This window comes from Dipteris shenzhenensis, chromosome 32 (assembly GCF_047967505.1).
Source record: "Dipteris shenzhenensis isolate YYH24624 ecotype China chromosome 32, Dip_SZ_1.0, whole genome shotgun sequence".
Lineage (NCBI taxonomy): Eukaryota > Viridiplantae > Streptophyta > Polypodiopsida > Gleicheniales > Dipteridaceae > Dipteris > Dipteris shenzhenensis.
Window position 1 is genome coordinate 26392950 of NC_141627.1, and position 17962 is coordinate 26410911.

The window sequence follows — 17962 nt, forward strand, 5'->3', positions numbered from 1 at the left end:
GGCTTGTGAGCAACATTGGCTCTGATACCATGACAGTGGAAGTGAGAGAGGGAGAGAGACAGAAGTGCACAAGAGATTGACTAAATGTACACTAAGTTGTATTCCATGAAAATTGAGAATATATACATGGACCCCTTAGGGTTAGAGTTTGTCCCATAACCCTATGGTGCAATTTACACCATTCTCAACTTCGGCATCATTTACCACAAGCCTTGTAACAGATGGGATATATATTTTAGTTCTTTCTTCACTGACACTTTAGAGTATAGTTGATTCAAATTGTATTTTTCATAGGCACTTTGAGTACAATCTTGCACCATGTCTACCACTAGCAACCTCAATTTGGAGGCATTTGCTAAGTTGAACAATTCCAACTACGGCACATGGAAATACCAAATGGAGACCATTCTTATGCTTCAAGACAAATGGGAGTATGTCGATGGGTCCACACCTCGACCATCCAGTGCACCAGTAGCAGCAACTCCCACCTTTGCCGCAGCACAAGTAGAAGGGTTTGCACTTGCACCAACAGTGTCCACACCTATAGTAGATCCTGCCATTGCTTGAGCACAAGTAGATTAGGACAAAAAAGACAAATATGCATATCATTTGATCAAATAGAATGTGCAAGTTGTCATGCTTGGACAACTCAACACAGTGAAGACATGCAGAGAAGCATGGGATATGTTTGCAGCTCTTTATGAGTCTAGGAGCACATCTAGGCTCACACTGAGACACTAGATCAACTAGAATGAAAATGGTCATGCTGACGTACTTTGAATCAAGGATTACAACAATCAACTCGCAGCAGCAATAGGAGAGACTATGAATCCCGTAGAAATAGTTCAAGTCATCGTGAAGTGGACTAGGAGAGTGATACAAGAATCTAGTCCAGAGTATTGCCATTCAATGGCAAATTCCAACACTGGAAGAGTTACACTCATTGTTACTTGGTGAAAAACTCATGACTTAGGCATTCAAGCATGCAAAGGTCATTCTTATGATCAAGCATTCACAACTTTAGATAGAGATAAAAGTAGAGGCAAAGGCAGAGCATCTCAGAGTGCTCATCATAATCAAAATCATCATCAACATTAGTATATGTAACAGTAGCAACAAAAGCATCGGCAACAATAGCAACATCAACATCAACATCCAAGAGAAATCATTCCAATATAGAGATTTCAAGGAGGATGGAATGCATCTACCAATGTGTCAAACATTCAGTGCAGCTACTGTCATAAGTTTAGACACTATGAAAGAGATTACTGCAACAAGCAATACGGCCAAGGAGGTCAATCTAATAGCAATTGAGGGAATTTTCGTGGAAGAGAAAATCATCATGGCAGACATTCAAGTCACAATCATTATGCTAATGAACCTCAAAATATGTATCTTGTGAGGATATACAGAAGATTGAAACAGTGTATCTTGACATTAATTGCAATTCAAAAGGGGAATGCAATTATCAAGTCGATCAAGCATATTGGTACGTCGGTAGCGGTGCACCATCACATATGACAAAGCATCAAGAATGTTATCTACATTGTAGATAACACACAAAATCCAATTCAAGGGAAAGGCATTGTCCCTATGAACAATTTCATTGGTACAAAAGGATTGGTGAAAGACGTACTCTATGTTCCCAAGCTCAACAAAAACCTCTTGTTAGTTGGGCAAATGACAAAACACAACTCTCGAGTCATCTTTGATGGAGATGAATGCACAATCAAAGATAAATCCAAAGGATAGCAGCTAAATAGAAAAAGCAATCACAAGGACACGTGTTTAGAATGCTAGCTTCAGTACCAAACTTACATGCATGTCAACTCAGCAGCAACCAATGCCACTTTCCAACGTATGGCATAAGAGAAAAGGAAATGTCAATTTCAAAGCTTGATGCAGTTAACAAACCAGAATATGGCAATTGGAATTTTGAAACTTCAATTTCTTGGAAAGTTTGCGAATGAAAACAAAAGAGAACCCAACTATGGCAGAAGCACCTCTCGAGCAAGAGGTATTCTTGATTTGACTCATATAGATGTATGGGCTTATGCACAGACCTACAGCATCAATGGTTCACTTTACTACTTGACTTTCATCGATGACTATAGCAAATATTGTTGGGTCTTCTTTCTGAAAGAGAAATCTAAAGTCTTTTCCACATTTCAAGACTTCAAAGCCATGGTAGAGAACCAGACAGGTAGAAAGATCAAATTCATGAGATCATATAGAGGAGGTGAATATATGTCTTCAGCATTCATTAAATTTTGTAGAAGTAATGGCATTTGAAGGCAATTCTATGCAGATACTTCTCAGCAGAATGCAATAGCTTCAAGGAAGAATGGTACTTTAGCAGACAGCAGGCTAGAGCAATGGTTAGTGAGAAGCATCTTCCGAATCAATATTGGCAGAAGCAATTGCCATTGCAAACTGCTTCCTTCGACTGAACTGATTTAGGGTATGACTTATGAAGCATTCATTGGATACAAGCCATGCCATCTTCACATTTTGTTACATAGCATATGCCCACATACATGACGATCATTGAAGAAAGTTGGATGTAAAGTCATGTAAATGCATCATGGTTGGCTATAATGAACAAAGCAAAGCATACAAGAATCCCATCAACCAACAGGTCATTATCTCCAGAGTTGTAATATTTGATGAAGAATCAGAATGGGAAAACATCAAATACATAGGAGACAGACACACTAATTACCCAATCACCTACAGAAAAGGTTGATGAAGAAGAGCAAGAATTGCTAGAGAATCCTCTTGAAGAGCAGCAACTCAGACGGTCTACTAAAGAAAACAGACCACTAGCTAGATTGATATATGCTCAAAAAGTTAAAGCAATTCAGATTGAAACCACCAATTACGCTCTTATGACTACCATCATGGCTACAGAAGAGCTAGTGTACCTCAAAGACGCAGTTAAGCCAAAATGGCAAACTGCTATGAATGAAGAAATGGAAACTGTGTACAAAAATACTTGGGAATTATGCGACCTTCCACCGGGAAAGAAGGCCATAGCTCCTAGAACCAATGTTGCATGTTGCTATTCTATGAAAGGTCTACAACATTCATATAATAACTTCTAGATCCTCATGGCTTTGTGCACCAAAATGGCCTTCATCTGATATTTGATGTATTTGGACATGTTGAGTCCCACAATCCAAGCCCTTTGGGTCTTTGAGCAAGGAAAGGATAGACGATGTTTTGAGCAATGAAGCTCAATGGTTCACATGCCAATCTTCATTGCCTTGTCAAGCCATATCTTGATTTTGCAGCTCCACCATGCTTGAGCAAGATTGACAAGGAGATGAGGGAGACAACTTCACATGTTTGTATTCCATGAGTTCCAGCTTGATTTGCTTTGAACATTGTCTATTGCTAGGTCCTTGGAAGGGTCATCATGGTGGTCAACCTTTGGGTTCCAATTCAACGGGCTCCTTCTCTCCTCCTTCTTTGGGGATACCCATGCCCTTTCTTGCTTAGACTCACATATTGCTCAATTCTTTGCCTACCTAGACCACTTACTTCTCCTTCTTGGCTACCCATTCCTTTACCTCTTGGGTTAATCATAGCTCAGCCTCTTCTATGGCTCACTTCCTCGTTTCTAGCACTTGGTTCTTTGCTTTGTAGTCTCAACCTCACATATCACTCAACGCTCTTCTCCCTAGGCCACTTACTTATCCTCTTATCCTCTTTGTATTTCTCATTCCTTCACCTCTTGAGCTACTCATAGCTATGCGTCTTCTATGGCTCAATTCCTTGCTTCTTCTATGACCTGTATTTTTGCTTCCTAGGCACCTTGCTCCTTTGCTTTCTTGGCCGCTTGGCTCTCTGCTTCATTGATCACTTGCTTCGTTCCTTGCTTTCTTAGCCACTCAACTTTCTTCTTTCATTAATCACTTGCTTCTTTCCTTTCTTTGTTAGCCACTCAACTTTCTTCAATCCTTTGTTTCCTCCTCTTCTACTACTAAATCCCTGATGGCTTCATACTTTTGATTTTCTCAACCCTCCTTTCCTTTTTGTTTGTCTTGACCCCCCTTAAATTTTTTTTCTCAATTGTTGTTCTCTCTTGGAGCGTCTCCTTTGAGGATTTTGGAGTCATAGAGGGTGAATCACCAATTTCTCTTATGCTACCTTGTCCCCATCTTTCTTGGGTTTGAACTTCTCAGGGTTCCTACAGTTAGGTGAGTAGTTGTCAAAACTCTTTGGCTTGTTGATGTAACTCATCGATCGCTATCCCTTGATTGTGAATCTTGCCTATAGCTCCATCAAATTTTCTTTGGATATGGGAACCTTGACCTCAACCTTCTTGCAGTGTGCCTCTAAGATGTCAACACCAGTTTTCAACTCCATGTTTTGTTTATCCACCTAGTCATTATGGGTTTGGGCATCCTTCACTTGTGTCAATCTATGGCGGTTCTGGTGCTTCATTTTCTTAATCATCTTGTGTAGTGTCAAAATCTCCCTCTTCACCTCATCGACATCATGTATGGTAGTGACTATCGACTCAATGGCCTTCATCATTCTGACTTGCTGGACCTTTGGTTCTCTTCAAAGGATGCATAGGCTACTCAAAGTGATTTGTTAATCTCTTTGAGCCTTTGGGCTTGGTACTCAGTGATTCTTGGGGGTAGCAAACTATCCATAATGTAGCACATCAAGTGCATTGCTTGTCAAACCTTCAGTACGTATGCGTTGTAATACTGGGAGCTCTGAAACCTTGTTGCATGTGATGTTGATTAGTGAATGCAAGACCTCATAGGGAAGACACTTATTAGCATTCAACAAATTTATAGGGTGGGCTTTGGATTCATGCCATCATTTTGATGGGGCTACTTTGCAGATGAATCCCACAAATGAGCATACTTACTTGATGTTGTTTGGCTCTTTCATCTTTGTATGGCACCTATCTTGGATTTTTTGGCCATGATACCTTCACCAAAGATTGTGTGATCCAGCAACATCCCTGAGAACACACAAAATATATAATTGTATGGATTGAGGGAAGTTTGTGTTTCCCTACATTTTGGTACACCTTTTGTAGACATTTCAAGTGTTCTCAATACTCAATTCATGCTATATATTGAGAATTCTTCTGAAACTATCATGAGGATTTTTTTGATGTACTCTTGAAAGGTTTCCACCATGAAGCACTAAAACATAGCATGTACATTATTCAACACAAATGGAAATTACTCTGCTTGATTATGCCCCCCATTTGGTGATGAAGGTGGTCTTTGCTTGGTGTTGTTTGGTCAGTATTATTTAAATATACTCGAACCCATGATGACTAAATACATTTCATGCCTTGCTACCTTGTCCAACATGGTGTTCATGAAAGGTATCGAAGATGAGTTTTTGATGGTCTAGTCATTAGATTTATGTAGTCAATAAAGACACACAAGTTGCCGTTTTTTTGGGTACAATATCATCAGAAACAATCGATTACTTGGTAGATGAATCCTATATCTTGAGTAGTTGGTAGATCTTCACCTTCACAATTAGGTATAGTTGGGGTTCATTTGGTATCGCTATTGTCAAATGGGTTTCACTTATGGAATGAGTGGGATTTGCTTGGTAGGATGTCGTCAAATCTATGTATTCCTAGGAGAATACATCTTCATAGTATCTATAGAGAACTTTGTCTTCCTCGAAGAATTTTTTAGCAAGTTCTTCATTAATCTAGATTAACCTTCCCCCATCATTCAATCCCACATTGGTCTCTTGATTGCATGGCCTTCGATGATTTTCCCTCTACCATTGACTCAGCTAATAATTATGTGTCTATTCTTGGACTTCTCTATGGTCAAGATTCATCTTTGGTGAAGCCTTTTGGAAAAGCCATATGTGTAAGTTCCATCATGCTTATGGTTGGTACCCATAATGCATCAATCATTGCAAGACGGCCCTAATGTCCAGGGCATGTAGCTTCTCCCTGAATGTTTGAGCCATAGGTTTCTTCCACCTCTAAACAATCAATTTTTTCCAAACCATGCCTTTTCCATTGGTATTTGCACATCCTTCTTGTTTTGGGCGATTGTGAGGGTCTCCCCTCCCCAATCATGGAGTACGTTGGCATGTTCAACCATGGTCATCCCAACACCATTGAGTACTCGCCTTTGTTCTGAATCTTGAGCATGATGAACATGATCGTGAAGTAGGCTCCACTATTCTTGATGTAGATATCCTTGAGGATGCATATGGGCATCACCACCTCTAGTCTACCATCCAAATTTTTGAAGATGATGTCTAGTTTAGAACCTCCATGGATGCATCAACACCTCTTGATCCTAAATCCCCTTCTTAGTCATGTATATCCTTGACATGAGGGGTGTGACCATTGGTCATTGGTCCATGATTGGACTTTGGAAGAATTTCACGTAGTGGGGAGCAAGTTCCATTAGTTGACTAGTCCAGATCCTCACATTCAATTCTCATTTGGTTCTCAGAACTTCTCCTAAGTGAAGTTGATCTACTTCTGCTTTGTTGGTTCTTTAACTTTGTCCTCTCTTGGGTTTGGCATTTGTTTGTTCAGTCCCATCAATTGATCCTTATGTGGTTGTTGACCCAATGATTCCCCCACTTTGATGAGTGGTTCTTTTTGCTTGAGCTCATGCCTTATCTCTTTTGCCATTTTGTCTTCTCCTTTTTGGCCAAACCCTTGCGATTTTAGCTTCTTCGGGTTTCTCTGAGTTGGATCCTTGTGATCTTGTGACCATCATTGTATGCACCTTCATCAATACCATGCTCTCTTGTGGTGCATGGTCATCTTGATCGCATGCGTTTTGAAGCATGCCGAGTTGTTTCTTCCATAATTAGCATTCACTCTTCCAGTGGCCTTCCTTTTTGAAGAAATAGCATGAGGTGTTGTTGCTCTTTGTTCTTTCCCCTTGATAGGGTCTTCTTATTTCTTGCTTCACTTGGTGGGCATCTACCATTCATTTGTGGTTGTCGAACTACTAATATTTGGATGTTGCAATGCCTTCTTGATCAAAAGACATTCATCATGTGACCATCAGTTTTGCACTTGTGGCACCAAGCCTCACCCTTGTCTAGGTTGCCTCTGATTCCCATAACTTTTAGAAGATTCTTTAGCTTCCCCTTTTCAACCTTGGTGTCTGATTATATCACCACCTCTTCTTCTTTGTCTTCATTGTTGTCCAATTCTCAAACCATCATCTTCTTCTTTTTTTAGGGTTCCATATCCCTCTCCTCAACGTAATCACTCTATTGAGCAATTCGTCCATACATTCTCATTGGGTATGCAATCTCCAAATTCTATAGCTTCACTCTTGAATGAGACCACCATCAACTAGGACCACAATGCACTTGTTTCTTGCACGTTGCCGAGTTGATTGTTAGCACCCTTATTCATGCTACAAAGTTATACACTAATTTGCTTTTGTTCTGATTGAGGCTATTGAGCTTTAGCAATACATCGTTCTTGTTGAATTTGTGCTCGGATATTTTTAGGAGTGCAGCCTTCAAACTCATCCCATGTGACAAACTGCTCATCGGGATATTGGTTGAACAATGGGATGGCTTTATTGGCGAAAGTGGTAGGGAAGTTTATCAATTACTCTTCCTCCAGGTTGACTTGCACAAAGTTGTTCATAGAGAATTTTACAGATGAGATCCATGCATTTTTGAAACTTCATTTGTATCTGTGCTCCTCTTACTTTGGTGGCTTCCCATGGCGAATTATCTTTGAATCTATGCATCTCCATTTACTCTACTTGGTCTGGTCTTCTTCCTTATCATGGTGATGTCTTCTTCCTTGCCAGGATCTGCTTCCTTTCTCATGCAAAAACTCGCCCAACTCTTCTTGAGGTGGGTTCTTTGATTCTCTTGGTCACTCTTATCTTCCCTTCTTGATTTTGGCATCAGTGATGGCAAACTATTTAGCCTATTCACTTCCCTCGGTCAAGAATTTATCATAATTAACAATACTCTTGAGCCTTCTAATCATAGCTTCTTGTCATTGTTGGTATCTTATTTGAATCTTGTTCTTACAACCATCATCTTCAACATTCATTGCAAGTTGATTCACGTACATTCCGCGTGTTTCTCCAACACAATCCACTTCACAGTCCCCAACAAGATCAGCAATGTTAACGTCAAAATCGTGGGTGGAGTGACTTGTGCTTCAATTTGTCTTATGGAACTTTTATTTCATTTAGGTGTGTGGTTCAATTGCCTTTTATAGATGACCAATCGGGTGTATCAATGCGAATCATAATGAAGCAAAAGCATAGCACAGTGGCAAGGGAATGCACAATGCTAAATGTAATGATGAAGAGAAAGAGAAAGGAAAGATAGGCACTCAAATGGAATCAAGCTCTCTTCTATTACTTAGCCAAAATGGAAGTTGAATACAAACAACTCACGGCCACACTCTACACACATAGGTTGCCTTGGTGGCAAAAATGAGCCTAACTCCTATAATTCTAGAGCCTTTTATACTTGACCTTCTTACTGACATTTGCAGTGGGTACTACCTTGCACATTTGGAATGGTTCACAACTCCTTGTCATAAGGGGCTAGGAGCCATTACATATTATTAATCATGTCTCACATGTTTCACCTTTCTGGATCCTTCATACATTGTTATCACAGTCTCTACAATACAGGCCTTTCCCAATGACACTTTTTTAACTAAGTTGAAAGGCATCGACAAAAATATCAAAAAATCCATTGGAATTCCATGCCATGTAAGTGTCTAAATAATCAATAAGTAAGTGTCAACAATGGTTATGAGGAAAACTCTAAAATTGCAACCTTGCAAAACTTTTCATCTCATTTTGATAAGATTCAATTCTATCATACACCACTATAGATAAGTCATTATAGAGGCAATTTAGGCCAGTCTTCCAAGAGATGCTAGATATAATTTAATTTCCCAATAAAATGAATAGTCAATACAATGATCCAATATCGTATAAAGTTTATGACATCATACAAGCAAATACTAAATACATTACCAATGCTCAAACTATTAGGTACTCCAAACAATAAATCCTCAATACATGTACATGTCAATTCTAAATGCACCAATCCAATCAATACATGACTAATGAATAGACTGATACCATATCAATCCTCTAATTTGATTGAATTGAGTGGTCCTTATGTTTTTTGAGGTTCTTCTAATTTGGATAATTGATTGGTTCTTATAATTTGAGGCGATTTAAATAGAACCAAATAACTATACTAAAATTTGAGGCAATTTAAATAAAACTGAGAAACTATCCTAAAATTTGAGGTGATTTAAATCAAGCCATATAAGGATAATATACAAGTAAATTCAATGCCGTTTTGAATTAAATTTTGCCACAACAAGAGAAGTAACAAGAGATATAGCAATAGAAAAGTAGCTAGTAACTCAAGATCGAAGCAACTTTAACAGCAAGGCACATGGTCTGACACTATTCCTATTTAGGTAAGGATTTCAAGATGCTTTCCAAATGTGATTGCTACTTCTACAATGAAATATAAATGTCTCCAAAAAGTTTCTAAATGTCTTTGGTAGCCAAAAGTTGTGCATTAGCTAAAGCAACATCCAACTTGAGTTTTTGATCAATGCAATCATCACTATCTTTGAGGGAGCAGAGAGGTCGTTGTTCAACTTTCAGAGCATCTTTACTCTTTGCTCCATGTTGCAACCCCTCACTTTTCTCTCGCATTTTCTATGGCATGCTACTTCTATGAGATAAGGAGGCCATCGAAGGAGCAAATGTTTGGTTTTGGTAGAAACAACTTGACATGCTTCAAAAGGTGTGCAATCAAGATGACCACTCATAAAGATGGATATAAAGGTGGTAGGCCCCACCCAACAAGGAGAACCACCAAAATTTCAAGGCAGCACAGGTACGTGATTTTTTAGAGGGGATATCAGAGCATATGAAGGAGTTATGGGGCGAACGAAGCGTGTGCACATCCTGAATATTATTTAAGACAAGTAGCCCAGTACGAATGATATACGGGACAACCATGCAGGTAGGAGGGACTTAAATTGAGCAACCAGATTTTTGATCTACTCGCCTGACTCCAAGCACAAGATGCAATGGTCTACCAAACGACGAAGTTACAGGTTGGGTTGGTGAAAATACATCCGTAGCATAATGGATGTGATGAGTATTTCCTAGATCTAGAGGCAGACTGTCGAGATGTACCAGAATTGTTATAAACAGCATAATAGATGGATCGAACAACTTTGTAGCTGCAAAGAAGACACTTAGCTCACCACCCAGCAACTAGCAGAAGCTATTACAGAGAGGGACGCATTGTAAACCAACCTAGACACTGTAAAGGTAGAATGGGATGAAAAATTCGAAGTTCCGACAGCATTTTGAAGAAGCCTCTACAATTGTTATGAGCATCATACTGAGCTGCAAAGGTGCAGGATTTTGAAAGATTACTATCATAGACCATTGGACGATATAGAGTTGGATAGTCCCATAATCAAGAATTTGTTGAACAAAGTAAAAGCAAACATCACTGGTAATTTTATCAATTATGGAGATCCCCACAAAGACACACAGCTCCTAGATTGTCCGAATGTACAATAATGGGCCGGTCCATTGATGTCATGTCTAAGAAAAAGCCATGGAACAGATTGCTGCATGATGTAAATAAGGTTTCTATGACAAATAAAATGCCCCACGAAACTAGCGGCTGGATTCCAGCCTTTTACTGGGCCCATTGGAGCTTAGCATTTTGACCTTGCTGCACAGGCAGTCCAGTGACGCAACATTTTTCATGTGCTTTGATCACCACAACCTGTGCCATTTTACAAGGTCCATTCTCAGAAGATTCAAGCAACAACGCAACAACAACAAGCAGGCCAGTCTGCAATGTTCTAGGTTGCCTGCTCAGCCATGAGAAGGAATCCACTTCGAGCTTTCATACTTAGCCTCAATGCTCGCAAAGACCATGAAAGAAGGTAAACATACCATGAGGTAGATTTTCAAGCCATCGCTAGCCTATTCAGCATCACTGAAACCAAGAGTATCAGAAGGTGGATCCTATGTGACTGCACCGTTAACATATTGAAAAACCCTTTGAAATGCTACAACAGGAAAGGCATGCTGCTTCAGCTCAAGTAATTGACATAGAATGCTAAATCATGTCTAGTGGTCACCATGGTATACACGAGACCTATACAAATCGGCTCAGGTAATTGACATAGAATGCTAAATCACGTCTAATTATCACCATATACATAAGATCTACTAGTACCTCTTGTGTCTCGATAAGAGAAAGATGCATCCTCTCCATTAAAGTGCACACAGTTTACATTGTGCATAACCCCATTTAGACAATAGTGCCATTTTGCACCCGTCCGATGCTAACAAACATGAATGCTTAGAAACCTCCAAGCACATCATCATGGTGTGATTATTCTTGTTGTTGTCTATATGGATGACCTATTGCTTGCTTATTGATCTACTGTCAATAGAATGTTAAGAAAGCACTTGGAAGGTGTTTGACTTGACACAATTATACAATAAGGTCCACAGAGCTGCACACGGATCCATGCATCAGAAATAATCATCCTGCTTGGAGTACTAAGAAAGTGAAGACTATACTAGTCAAATGGGATCTCTACTATGCGTTCCTTCATAGTATTTGGCAAATCCACATTTGGCCTCGGTGTACTATTTCTATCTAGCTTTTAATCGACCATATTCTGTACTGGGTTGGAAGCGGTTAGGAGGATGTCAACGATTAAGAGATTCCATCAAGTGGGTTTTATGGCGCTACTCGTTACATGTCACATCAAAGGAGGCAAGGCATTGGTAGTATTGGGATTAATATATTCTGGTGTGAATTGTGATGCTATCAGCAGGTGATGAATGTGCTCTGTCTTGGAGAGCAAGTCACATGAACGAGGTCACGTGAAGGAGTTTTCAAAAGAGGATTTTGTGAAATCTGTGTCCGAGATGGTATTACCATGGCCACGTCGCGACGTAGTTGTAATTTGTACGAGTTACGTACAAGAAAGCACGTAAGAACTTACGGCACAAGAGCCTAGGGCATGCAAAACAATGTTAATTTTGCAGAAATGCAGCGAAAAAGGTCATATGGAGGCTAGGAGTGTGCTTCTCCAACTAGACCAAAGTGGTGCTAAGAAGCGTAATGACTTCTTTCTCTGATTGTAAGCCTAGTATGAAACGCCCTTTTGTCCTCATCCAATAAGAGCTGATTGTTTTGATTTCACATGACATCTCTCTGAGTTTGATGACTCAAATGAAACTAGGCATGAAATAAAAAACGGTGCCGGTCTTCAATCCTATGACTGATGCTACGTCAACATTCAAGAGATGAAAGAGTAATAACGATATAAACTACCGTTCTGATCTCCAACAGCACTATTTAGTCCTGATTCCCAACAGCACTATTTAGTCCTGATTCCCAACAGCACCATTTTCTAATCTAGACAAATCCCTCCAAGCCCCTCGCAGATTTGTTTACTGTTACATCTTGATTGTGTCCTTCGCTTCTGTAATCCAATATAAAATTTCACTTGAACCCACGACCTTAAAAATCAATGCATAGCTGCGGGCTTATTGCTTTGAACCATGTCGTCGTTTATAATTGTAACGCGCGCCACTCGTTTCCTCATAGCTAGAACAGGGGTGTGCATTTGATAACTTAAATTTACAGTAATTGTTATTGACGTAAATAATAAATTTCAAGGCTATATATCATCACCCGACCTTAGCTCAGATGGTAGAGCGGAGGACTGTAGTACTTACCAGCTATCCTTAGGTCGCTGGTTCGAATCCGGCAGGTCGGATATAAATCCCCCCCTTTGAAACTTTTATAATTTTGCGTGCAAGTATGCTGTTCATAAGATATTCTTAGGTCGTTGGTTCGAATCCGGCAGGTCAGAACCCTACCCCTTTTGAAACTTTTATAATTTTGCGTGCAAATATGCAACTTATAAACAGTGCTTCAATAAGGCAACACACTGAGACTCTCATCAACGGCTCAACACACGGGCAACCTCTACGAACTCACAAAGTACTTGACAAAAAGCCATAAGTGAAGATAGAATCTTTATAGATTTTGACAAATTCCAGTGAATCTGATCTTACAGAAGATTGGCCCATAAGAGTGACACTTGCGTGCAAATATGCAACTTATAAACAGTGCTTCAATAAGGCAACACACTGAGACTCTCATCAACGGCTCAACACACGGGCAACCTCTACGAACTCACAAAGTACTTGACAAAAAGCCATAAGTGAAGATAGAATCTTTATAGATTTTGACAAATTCCAGTGAATCTGATCTTACAGAAGATTGGCCCATAAGAGTGACACGTGGCACTAGATATCATCGACATGGCGGTCACATCATCTTACCTTATCCTCAAGGTCACATTACCTTGGACTTGGTCACATCTTTGCAATGTGGCACCTTCTCTACCCAAGTGCTACATCATCATGCCTAGCCACACTGCCATATCATCAACTGAGTGCCATGTCAGCCAGTCCACATTAATGTGCCACGTCACACCAACACATCATCATTGACCAATAAAACTGCCACATCAATAGATGCACTCAGCTACGATGTCATCAAGCCACGTTAGCATGCCACATCATCAACCACAACAACTCTACCACATCATCAGTCCAGTTATAGCACTACCACATCATCTGCCACATCACACTACCAACTGGCACACCGTCCCCCTCACAGGCACAATTACCTCTCCACATGCACTGCATGTGCACCTACACACTGCTCCATAGGCACACCCCTTTCTAGGCACTGGTTCAACATGTGACCCTCTAGCCACATCATCATTTTCTCCATTTTTGCCACCTCCACCTAGATCAAGCCGTATCTCTTGATCTATGAAGAATGTGAGGGTGCTCCAAAAAGGAAAAACGCTCAATTTTTTGTGCTCTACGTGCCCATTACATGATACACACATTTTGGTGCTTGTATCACACAAATAGGAAAGAGTGGAAAGATTTGCATTTCTATCTCACAGGTAGTGGTTGTGGATGTATATGCCCCTGCTTGTAGATAGGAGTGCCTCGTGTTTTAGAAGCAATTGATTGAGACCCTCCCAAATGTGGAATCTTGGATTCTTGGAGTAGACTGCAACAAGTTTAAGTAGGATAAGCAGCGTGGAACCTCTTTCTTGGTGATGTTGGCGGCGGCGGTTGAGAGGAGCATGTGGGAATAGTTTATCTTCATGATCTATGAAAGGGATCCTTGGCAACATGCGGACTTCTCCAAACTCTCAGTAGACTTTGATTCTCTTTTAGGTAATGTTGGCATGATGGTCTTTTAGAGAGGGTTCTATGTGGGTGATTGGGCTATGCATAGGGGGGGAGGTCTGACCATTCACTTATTATTCTACACCTCGAACCATCTGGTCAAGGACTCTCCCAGAAAGGGCTATGCATAAAGGGAAAGTCTTACATTCACTTATTATTCTACACCTCAACTCATCTCGTTAAGGACCCACCTAGAAAGGGATCCGTGCTCCAGATGCCTTGTTCTAGGAGGAGGAGGTATAGTAGGCCGCACAAGATGCCCTTGGAGGAAGGGTGACCCCTATGGCTAGCAAACACAATGTAAAGGAGAAAATGAGAAGCTCTAGTGTCAAATTGTATGCTAATCTCACATCCTGTAGGCATGTAAGAGGGCTTTGAGATGGGACCTAGCTTCCATTGAGCATCTCATGGAGCAGGACTCAAGCTCTCAGTGGTTGGTAGATCATCACGAGTGTGCATGCCTCAATCTTCAGGACATGTATATCAGTTGCGTAAAGTTCTCTTATCAATCATCAAGGGCGAGGTGGCTACAATAGGGTGACAGGATGACTAGATAATTTTTGCAAACTAGTGGGCCCTGATCAATAGCAACACACTTGTACATGGGAGCAAATAGATGAACTTTGACACCTCGCAGATTATTTATATGACCATTGACTTCTATGAGAGCTTGTTTTATTATGTACATGACCATTGACTTCTAGGAGATTATTTACATGACCATTGACTTCTATTCCGAGTCATGGTTAGATTTGTTTGATCCTAGGGGGAGGACAAGGCTGATCTTTGCTAGTGGAGATTGATCACTCTACTGGACCCAACGTATAAGATCTTAGCCAAGATATTGAGTTTGTAGCCATGTCCCCACCTTGTGGATATTATTTATGACACATAGACATGTTTTTGTTCATGAGTACAGCATCCTCAACAGCATTTCATCTTTTGGGAGGCACCGAATTGGGTGAAGGAGAAACTTAGTCTCTTGCAATTCTTCTCTTTGATTTTGAGAAGACTTATGATAGGGTGGAATGGTCTTTTTTGTAGGGCATAATGTAGATATTAGGATTCTTAGATAGATGGGTTCTTAGCCTTATATGTAGGGAGTTCTAGTCAAATGATCGAGGATGGATCAATGGGTTCTTAGCCTTATATGTAGGGAGTTCTAGTCAAATGCTTACTGGTGGCCACACGGAGATAGGCCTTTTCTCTTTCTTGCTAATTTGATAGGGTTGTCTTGTCGTCCCATTTCTTTTCCTTTTATAGAAGCTGAGGTGCTGGGTTATTTTTTTGGCTCTCAAACTAAAGACCTCACTAAGATGAGGCTACCCATTCAGCAATAGGAGGAGCTATTGGATTTAGAATTGGAAAATGACATGAAGGGTTCAACAGTGAGCCCCTTGGATTTATACTATGTCGCCTCTGGGGATAGAACCAATAGGACCAAACTCATAGACTTCCTTATGATAAAGGAGGTCCAAGAATTTGCAATTGGGAGGCAACCCTTCGCTTTTGGTGGATTTTGCGGGGGAGACAAGATATCTCCAGACATGAGATATCTTGGTTGCTAGGTAGGAATAGACATTTTAATGGAGCAACAAATAGCCTTGGTTTTAGAGAGTGTGCACAGCACAAGATTCTTTTTTGTAGCTCGGCCAAACTCTCCTTAGCAAGTAGGGCCTTGGTGGTCAACCGAGTCCTCCTTACCAAAGCTTGGTACATAGCCTCGCATAGGTGTGGGATGCATGGGTCAGATTAGGTACTTTGTGTGCAATGTTTTATGGGTTTGATTGGATGGCACATGGAACACTAGAGCCTGAGTGGCTTGACTGACAATAATTTTACCTCAGGGTCAAGGCGGTCTTAGCATCACCGACCTGGAGATGTAGAGCGATGCCCTCTTAGGCAAGTTGGTGGTGCGTAATCTCACCTGAGGCTTTGAGCCTATAAGATATTGCTTTAATGAGGGTTTCTAAGGAATACACCTGTATAGTGGATAGTGGTAGTAGTCCCCCTATATAATAGTGGGAAGGGCTCCCCCCTGATGAGGATCCTTTTAAGGGTCTGGAAGTGCTTGTCTGGGCGACTCATTTGGGCTAGCCCCACATGCAAAGACCAATTTGAGCAGCAATAGATCATTGGGCACCTAGAGGTTTGGGTGCTGGAAGGACAATGGTCACATATTGGCTAGACATAGTGGGATAGTGGCCCAACAAGGTCGTTTGGGATATGCAGATGGCTTCCTCTAGAAGTAGAGGCTAGAAAGAAAGCACTCTTGCATCTAAGGGGGACATGTATACGGATGACAGAGATTGATGCAACAATTCCCAACCCATGGTGAGAGGTGCTGAGTACTACCTAGACTTAGAGAGCTCTCGAGGATAGGGGTGCCTCTCAGGGGATTGGTTCCTTCAATGGTCATGTGGTATTAACATCGTAGATACTAAATAGTGGGGCCAGGGCCTCTTATAGGCTGAGATAGAGAGGGACCATTTGGAGGAGGAGGTCTTGGATGGGCTAGATTTGGTAGAGGATTAGGATAGTGGGCTACTTGAGCAAGGTTTAGACCATCATATGAGATACAATATTAAGACTGAAGTGTTTCTAAAAGACAACATTTTTAATGTCCTCATCGTGAGGCATTCACTAGTTGTCTAGTTTGCCACCTCGGTTTTTAGTCCCTACTCTAGAGATTCCCTACGTAGTGAGCTCAGTTCTCTAGAATGGGCTAGTTTCTTTTTAACAACCAAGTTTGTTTTGCTTTATTTTCCCATGATCAACATCTTTTAGATTGTTGATTTGTATGGTTCTTACCTACTCATCCACCGAGATCAAAACACCATGTTGATGATTGGTTATTAGTACCCTCATTCATTTGTAAAGAGTCATACACTGATTCACCTTTCTATTGGTTGACTCAGTTAAGCTACAACAATATGCCTTGTATTAGTGTAATGACACTATAATCAGTAAAACCATGGAGATGTACATCATCACCTATAGCATAATGCAAACTAAAGTGAACAATCCCACATATGTATCAAAGTACCCTCTTGGCTACATTCCAATGGGTGATAGTAGGGTTTTACATGAAATGTGATAGCAAGCCCATGGCATAAGAAAGATCCAGTTTGGTAGAGCATAAATAGATGAACTTCCCAACTAGGTGCCTACATAATGTGCCATCAAACCTCTCAGCAATATCATACTTGCTAAGTTTGAGGTTGGAGTAGACATGGGTTTGTTATCCTACATATTAAATTGCTAAATTATACTCAAGGCATACTTGGACTAAGTAGGTGAAAGCCATGTTCCATTTGCCAAAACTCAAGTACCAAACAATAATGTAACAGCTCTAGATCAACCATCTCAAATGTTGAGAGTAGCATGGCCTTGATGGCTACAATTTCCTCTATACCATTGCCTATGAGTACAATATTATCCACATATAAAATGAGGATGACTATATAGTCATGTTCCTGTAGGAAAATACAAGTTCGGCTCACTTGAAGTATTGCAAAACTGATGTGACTATAGACAAGCATGTATGCGATGATAATAAGCACATGGTGCTTGTTTTAATCCATATAATGTTTTCTGCCTTGCACACTTTGTGCTCCTATCTTGCAACACTAAATCATGGGAAT

At 40.5% G+C, this 17962-nt stretch overlaps 1 non-coding gene across 1 annotated transcript; it reads left to right on the forward strand.

Annotated features, from left to right (window-relative positions):
* The first annotated feature begins 12732 nt into the window (after positions 1-12732).
* Positions 12733-12817, forward strand: TRNAY-GUA (transfer RNA tyrosine (anticodon GUA)). Its single transcript is given in 2 exon segments — positions 12733-12769; positions 12782-12817. It is a non-coding gene; the product is annotated as a tRNA-Tyr (tRNA).
* The last annotated feature ends 5145 nt before the right edge of the window (positions 12818-17962 follow it).